Raw genomic sequence first — 8,137 nt, forward strand, 5'->3', positions numbered from 1 at the left:
TGAGTGGATTGAGCAATTCCTGTTGATCCTTTATGACACTATCTTTCCATCATCTCAGTGTGCTCTGAGCCATGCATGCCCTTCGAAGGGGCAATTATACCATGCATACATCTATTATGAGGAACAGACTTTAAATGAAAAAATATTTTATTAACTCCTTTCATCAATTTCATCAACTTTTAAGCAGCTTTACTTGTTTTCTGTCATTGCAGATATTAAAACACAAAATAATTTTTAAAAAAAACCACACCAAAAACCAACCCCACCACCAAAAAACAACCCAAGTCTTTTCTGCAATGCCTCTCTCACCTGGATAAATACACATGACAATGATTCTACAGGATTTATTTTAAGGACGGGGAGGATTGTTTGTTTTGTATATTTTTGAGATACATATAGTTAAGTGATTTTTTTTTTTTAATACACTTCCAAGGGGAAAAAAAAACAACCCACCAAAAAAAACCCCCTAACTGAATACTTACTGACAAATGAAATGGTAACATCCAGGGGAGTTCCATATGCACAGTGTGGAATAAATATTGCAAATTTCTCCTTTTGTATTTCTTAAACTGTCAAATAAACATCTTCACAAGAGTTATTCCCTCCACAGCTTCAGCATGGGGTCTTAGTATCTCACTACTCTTCATTTCACTAACTTATCATTAGCATGCTCCTCGGTATAAATTCAGTATATCCAAACTAGTTTTCACATACCTTGGTCAGGCACTAAGAGCAACCAAATCATAACAACATGGACTTCAACACAAACTGCGTAAACCTAGCATAATCCCACATTACTTGAGCTACAGAGCATGAATGAATGAAACCCATCCTATCATCTTCACAACTAAACAATAGATAGGGCTGGTATACTATACATCTACTACAATTACGCCTCATGACCACAGTGTAGACAGTATATAAGCCTGCTAACACAAAAGCTGACAACTTCCAGGTTACACACGTACTGATTACGGTAAATTAAGAGTCTAAAAACATGGAAACAACATGAGTAGAGACAAAGAGAGGCCTTTTTAAAAATGATTCAGTGTTCAGAGACACTACATCTAACAGGATCTTCAACACCGCAGTGTGCTATAGCACAGACTAGCGGTCACTCCAAAGACACTTTCTCAGAGTACGTTTTAGTGATCTTTAAAAACTTGCCCAACACATGACTAATTGCCATTTTAAAGACATTATAATTTGGGCCTGCAGCACACACACAAAAAACTAAACAAAAAATCCAAAACGCAAACAAAAAACCGAAATGCATTGCACAAGTCTTAAGGCACGTGACAAAACAGTATTTATTAGGCAGTAGTTATTCTCAGAGAACATACACAAAGATGCTCAAGATGCATAGATGGCACTGGACTTTGGATTAGCCCTTAATTCTGAAAACTGCATTTCTACAGTGCTCACGAAAAAAGTGACACAACTCAGCATTGGTGTTTCCATGGCACTGAAGACACAACCTTCTTGTTGTATTCCTCTTCCAGGAGCAGTACAGATATTACACATTACTGCTTGCTGCTTTGAGACAGTGGTATTTTCTGAGACAGTGAACTATTTTATCTACTGAGAAAGAAGTGCTTAAAGCTGACAAGGTATATGAGTCACAAATAAAAATGGTAGCTTTTTCTCATTCTAATTATACGCTTAGGTGGTACACATCTGCTGGGACAGGTTCACAACTGAAGAAAAGCAGAAAATATTCTAAAATTAACATTTGAATATTTCGGAGTGGATTAAAGAAACCGGAAGAGCTGTTCTGCGTGACATTATGTGCAATTCCTTTTTGTCCTTAATAAAAAGGGTTGGCGATTTGTAGCATTTTGCCAGTGTGTTTATACACCTCGAACCACTAGATTTCCATATTTATCATTATTTTAAACAGAGATAACAGGAATGCATTACAGTTTATACATGCATACCATAGTAATACATATGTTGTAATTCAACAGGAATTAATCACTTTCACCAATTTATTTTTTGAACCTTAGAATGAATTATTTTCAGCATGTAACAAATGTGGCAGCTTAGCATATTTAATTTTCATTTACTGTGTCAGGTGTTCCAAGACTGTAGCAAAAAAGAATAAAGTAGGCTTTGTACAAAATTTTCCTGTTCAAGTTGGCCATTTTTGAAATTAAAGTGACTCCAAAATGTGACACTTTTGCAAAAATACAATATTCATAATTCGTAGTCACAGTTTAAAGTGCACCTCTCAGTAATGTCAACAAGATCATACGACCAAGCACTCTGAATTTATCTAGCAGGACCTGGAATAAAGAATTCTTCCCTTTTATTCCTTTTAAAATTGTATTTTACATAGTTTTATTAAGAATGTCCTAAGAGCTTTGTACTCAGCAAACAACACTCATACAAGCATCAAATCATTGACAGATGTATAGCATATATATTCCGATATAGCGTCCATAAAAAGTCAAAAATACACACAAGTCACTCAGTGAAGGAAAACAAATATATCAGGCTTTAACCAAGATAAAAGCAGCTGGCTTTTTATGCAAATATCTGGCATTAACATCACTTATAGTACTTTGCTTGCCAAGGAGGAGCAAGGAATCTTTATTTAAAAGAAATGCTCTTATTTTAAGATACTTAAAATTAATATACGTTCAAACACTCTTTGTACTTTTTAATCTAGTAAATTAAACCAACTCGTTTCTCTACTCTAGGAGAGATGGTCTAAACCAAAGACCTGAGCACAGATTTGCAGCTCATTTATACACTTAGAGACACGTATAATCAGTATCCCCAGAGTATGCACTAAGTCAAATAACATTTTTAGCAGAGCGTTAAAATGGCAGATCAGAGTTTTTAGTCCCTTGATAATTACAGCCATATAAATGACAGCATTTTGATTCAGTTTAATGGATTTTTTTCTTACCTTATTCTGCAATGTCAGTCTCAACATGTTAATGGCAAGTTTCAACACTGTCATTTTGATTAACAGAGAAAACTTAAATTTACACAAATCAGAGGCCTAATATTGTACAGTCTTTTATCAAGGCAAACTCAGAACAACATCAAGAAAAATATTTTACTTTTTCTACTCGTTATGACTTCTCTGAAATAAAACACTGATATACATTGTCTGAAGTGAAGTACTAGCAGGTAACACCAGCAGTGAACACCTTGTCCTTAAAATTAATATTGAAACCGCAGCTGAAAAACAGCCTGCTGGCTATGATTAGTAATAATTTTTATTTAGAAGTTTTGTCCTTTCTGAGTCAATTCAGGTGTAACATTTTAAAAGAAAAGCAAATTCGCCGTTTCTGTTTCTGCATCCGTCTCTCCCTCCCTTAACCACCTCTGAAGTAGAACAATAAGGAATGTGACTTAGCACACTTCTGTTAGAGAGGCAAAGAGCAAAGGAAAATTTTCAGCATTGACTCACCAGTTAAGATGAATGTAATCATCATCACCTCCCAACCTTGAAGGGGATATTAACAAATGCTGAGGGAACACTTGTAATGGTAGAAGAGGTTCAGCTGTGCAGAGAGGACTGGATTTGAGGAATCCACACACCAGAGTATATAGGATTAGCAATGACTTTAGAAATACCACTAAGCTTTACCCTTTCTGATATTTATCTTTTTGTGCCTACATGTGCCCTTGTCTACACAGAACAGTGATGTAAAAAAACCACCATATACACACACACACACACCCAATAGATAGATACACACATACATATACACAAGTTCTGAATCTGTCAATGTATCACTTGACACATTTCACAGACCAATTTAGAAAAGTGAAATAGAGTTCTTCCTTCCCAAATACTGCAAAAACTTAAGTCACACAGTTGTTCTTCCTCACCAAGTTCTAGCCCACTGTCCCTGAAATCCCTTTACCACAGTTGGCTCAGTTTAAAACAAATTATGAATGCTGTGTAAGAACTATGGAAATTCAGGGTCACTGCCAATGATGTAAGGTAAGCCACTGAGCTAGCAGATCAGACAATTTTCAAATCTGATGAGAGTATCTGTGGGTATGAAAAACTAGATTCATGCAATCTTGCCATAGACTCTTAACAAAACACCTAAGCTAGGAACCTGCTTATCCGTGACTCTCCCTACAGTATGAAGAGGCTGATGGGCTCATGCATGCCAGCTGGAAAAGTGATTAGGTGGGTGGTTTTTTGAGGGATGAGTTAGGGGGGAAATGTCTGGTTTTAAACACAGATCAAGCTTACAGTGCATCTCAAAAAAATAATTGCACAGGTGCAAAGGGGAACAGCGTTCTGCAACACAAAGGCAAGAAAGAACCATCATGGTAGACAAAAATATCTTATACAAGCATTGTCATGCAAGAAAGTAATTGTGCAACTACCTCTGTAAGGACCTCAGCTTTTCACTTTCCATTTCAACATTGCTGAATGCAAGTGATTGGTGTTTGACTGGACCACTGAACAAGGTATCAGAGAGCAACAGTGTCATTCAGCAATGACAAGACATTCAGCTGAATTACATCCTAGAGTCACTACTTACTTCCCAGACTGTGAAAGTTAATGAGCACAACTCTGCCTTTTTTTGGTCTTTTTATTTGAGCAAAATGAGATTAAATAGTACAACAATTCTAGTGATCAAGATTTAAAAAAAACCAAACCAAAACACAACACTTGCCATATCTGCCACTGAGTTCCAGCAGGTTACAAAGTTACAGATAATTTTTTGGCTGAGCTTGATGAAAACTTCCTAGTTCAGTTTAGCAGAAATTATATTGAGTTACTACACTATTATGCTCAACCTCCCCATAAACAAGCAAGACACTAAACAGAAAAGCACCGCACTTTGCTGCATCAGAAATAAGACCTCAAAGAAGGTGCTCAGAACTTCATTTTTCTAACTCTGCTCAAACTGCAGTACTGTACATCACAAACTTTAGGTATCTGCCCTGCAGGATTGTCTGACAAATTTAAAGAGTATAACTGAACATCTGTGGCACTTTTCCATGCCTAACCTTTCATAAAGGATTCAGAAATTAACCTAGAGACCATTTCAGACAATGTCAGGAAAAGAAGATGATGATCCTGTTAACAGACAACAAGGAAATCAGTAAAAACATTACGATTAGCTAGAAGTTTAGGAAACCATGGCTACCTCTGAAAAAACGAAATAAAACCTATTAAATACTAAGGTCACAGCAGATTTGGAACATTAAATAAAACACTGTATTCTCTGCTGTGCAAATATGCAATGAATCCCTAGGCCCAAATCTGCAGCTTTTACCAAGCCTAAACTTGCAAATTACAAAAACTTGTAATTTTGCTTTGGTGATGACTACAGGATTTAATTCAAAATATATGACAGAAACAATACAATAGAACAGAAAACCTGGTAGGAAGGCATCCATTTTCACCTCATTGTTAGCATATTGTAGAGCTTTGTTAAACTGAAAAATTGTACAAAGAAACTACAATATCATCTCAGTGTTTGAGGTCCTTCAAATTTATTTCAGTAAATACTTCAAATGATCACCGACATCAGTATTAGACTATAGTATTAGACTAAGAGCAAGCTGTGTCTAGCATGTCACATAAATAGAGGACTTGAAATCGCTTGTGAAGCAGTCAGCTACAAATCAAGCGTGAACTAAAGAGAAATGCAAAGGTAGTATAGAATTTAAGCATCTTACCTCAAACTTTATTCATTTTATCACATTCATAAGTACAAATTCAAAGGGACAGGATGGACATAGTTGGAATTATAAATGGAGGCAGTGGCATTTTAGCTGTTTCTTAAGATATAGGATTTGCGTATGGAGTTAACAGATTTCTTGACCTAGAAAGACCTGGTAGTTCTGAGCACAAGACAAGTATGAAGTACAGGCCAGAATTCTGAAGGCAAGGAAATGGAGTATTTCTACTGCATTAGGCATTCAACCATACTTCCTAAGACAGAAAAAAACCCAAAGAACTGGACGGTAAACACATATTCAAACAAAGTGTTCAAAAAATATAATTATGTCAGAAATATTGTATTAACTATGATTTATATATATTATATAGTAGTACCTCTTCCCACTGAATGTCTCTAATAATCTTAAGCAGTTACAGCTAACATTATTGCTACTCAAAAAGTCTGTTGTCCTTACCAAGGCAACATTTACACTTCAGTTGACAACATTATGTAAAATAGGAGCAGGAGCATAACCCCTTAAAAGATTACTTGTCAGCAGTTCCTTATAAACTGACATCATGTATTCAGATCTAAAAAGCAAAGCAACACACTGGTCCTCCTAATCCACATTCTGATAGGAGGCCGTTCCGTACTACCTACTCTGCAGAGATAAATGACTCATTAATGCTCTGGGAATGAAAAAAAAAAAAGTTGTGATTGCAGCTAAGTCAAAGACACATCAAGGATATGATGCATCTTATCATCTTAACTTACTCTAATTTTAATTTTGTAATTGAATATTTAGAACACTGCTTTGATAGACTAAACCAAATGTGCCTTTAAGCAAAAAGTCTCATCCAGAAGCAATCTTTGAGAAACAAAGGGTATTCTCAGTACACTGGCTGGACCCTCACATGCTATGCCATCCAACAAGAGGCAGGATGTACTCAGCTGTTAGGACATATGCTTTCTGATAAACTGAAATAATCACTTTAGAAGCTACTAAAAAAATGCCAGAAGCAGAGAGACACCTTGTGCAGTAAGCATCAAACAGTATCTTTATGGAAAGCAGCAAGAGGAGCTTAAAGCATTTTGTGACTTTAGATTTTCACACTTGTTACCTTGCTTTTGCAAAACCAAAGTCAGTCTGCTGCTAATTAGGTCTGCTTTGAGCAAGGTGTTGGACTAGATGACCCCCTGAAGTCCAATCCAAATTAATTATTCTTTTATTGTAAGATTCCTTCATCCTTATCATGACAACACTACTTATTTCCAAGGTGAAAAAACTGGAAAGCTATCTTCAAGATGACAAGAGAAAAAAAAACTTCTGCTTTGCTTTTGAAAATTAAAACAGCAAATCCCTACACTCCAGCAACTTTATCTCTCCTTTTCTAAAGGGAGATCTATATATGGACCAGGCCTGAGAGAGGAAGGTTTTCTGGCGTGGTGAGTTATTTTGTTTTAGGGGGCGGGGTTTTGTGCATTTTTTAAATCCGGACAACCTAGAAATCAGAAAAGGGAAAGACTTGGCAAAGATTCCGAAATTAGTGTTTGATCTTAAAAAAAAAAAAAAAAAGTGGGGGGCTCAAAAGGCGCAACCACATGTGGGTTTTAGTACAAAATTCTCAGTTTAGACTTGATGTGGTTTGGCTGAGGTGTCTGTGGGCTCCTCAAAGGAGTACATATGTTAAATTTCTCATGGAAAAAAGGACAATTCACAGGAAATAAAACACATAAACAGAGGTAAAGAATTTTCAAAATACCAGTATTATTATTCAAACATGCTTTTCACTCATAATGCCTAGAGCAAAATAGCCTTTTACAATAAACTTACAAAAAATGTAAGTTTATATCTATAAAAATACATATTTGTCCAGCCATGTACACATGGCTCTTCAAAGCCCTTTTATGTCTAGCAGAAGCCATGATCAAAAGAGGATAGCGTTCTCAGGGATGTGAGTGAGGTCTAGGTAGCATACAGCCATTTATATATATATATTTTTTTTACATTATGAGACGGACAAATCAATATAGCAAACTAATTTACAATGTGGCAACACCTGGAAACAACTTCTGAGTTTATAGACTACACTTCTTCACCTTTCCAAGCCCTGCTTCCATAACTGAACTTACCTTCTGCCTTCCTTATTCCCAAAAGCTCCAATACTTCTGCTCTTGATGTAAACAGTAAAGAGAGTGCAAGTGACAGAAGCAATTTGTTTTATTTCTGTCATTCACAGATCTATAGTAGAATTTGCAAGTGTTTAACAAAACGACATTTCAGTTGCAAACTATAAAGTGGCTATGAAAGTCAAACCCAGTCTAAAATGGAATAATTTGCATTGGAAGAGGCATCCAGAAAGATCAAAGAACAGAAAGCCCAAACTTACCACATTCATAGCAGTTAACAGTAAAAATTTACCTCCTTACTAGTTCATCTGCATATAAAGTGTCATTGGTATCCATTCACCCTCTTAACACCTTTT

The sequence above is a fragment of the Egretta garzetta genome, unplaced genomic scaffold (assembly GCF_000687185.1).
Source record: "Egretta garzetta isolate BGI_Z169 unplaced genomic scaffold, ASM68718v1 scaffold512, whole genome shotgun sequence".
Lineage (NCBI taxonomy): Eukaryota > Metazoa > Chordata > Aves > Pelecaniformes > Ardeidae > Egretta > Egretta garzetta.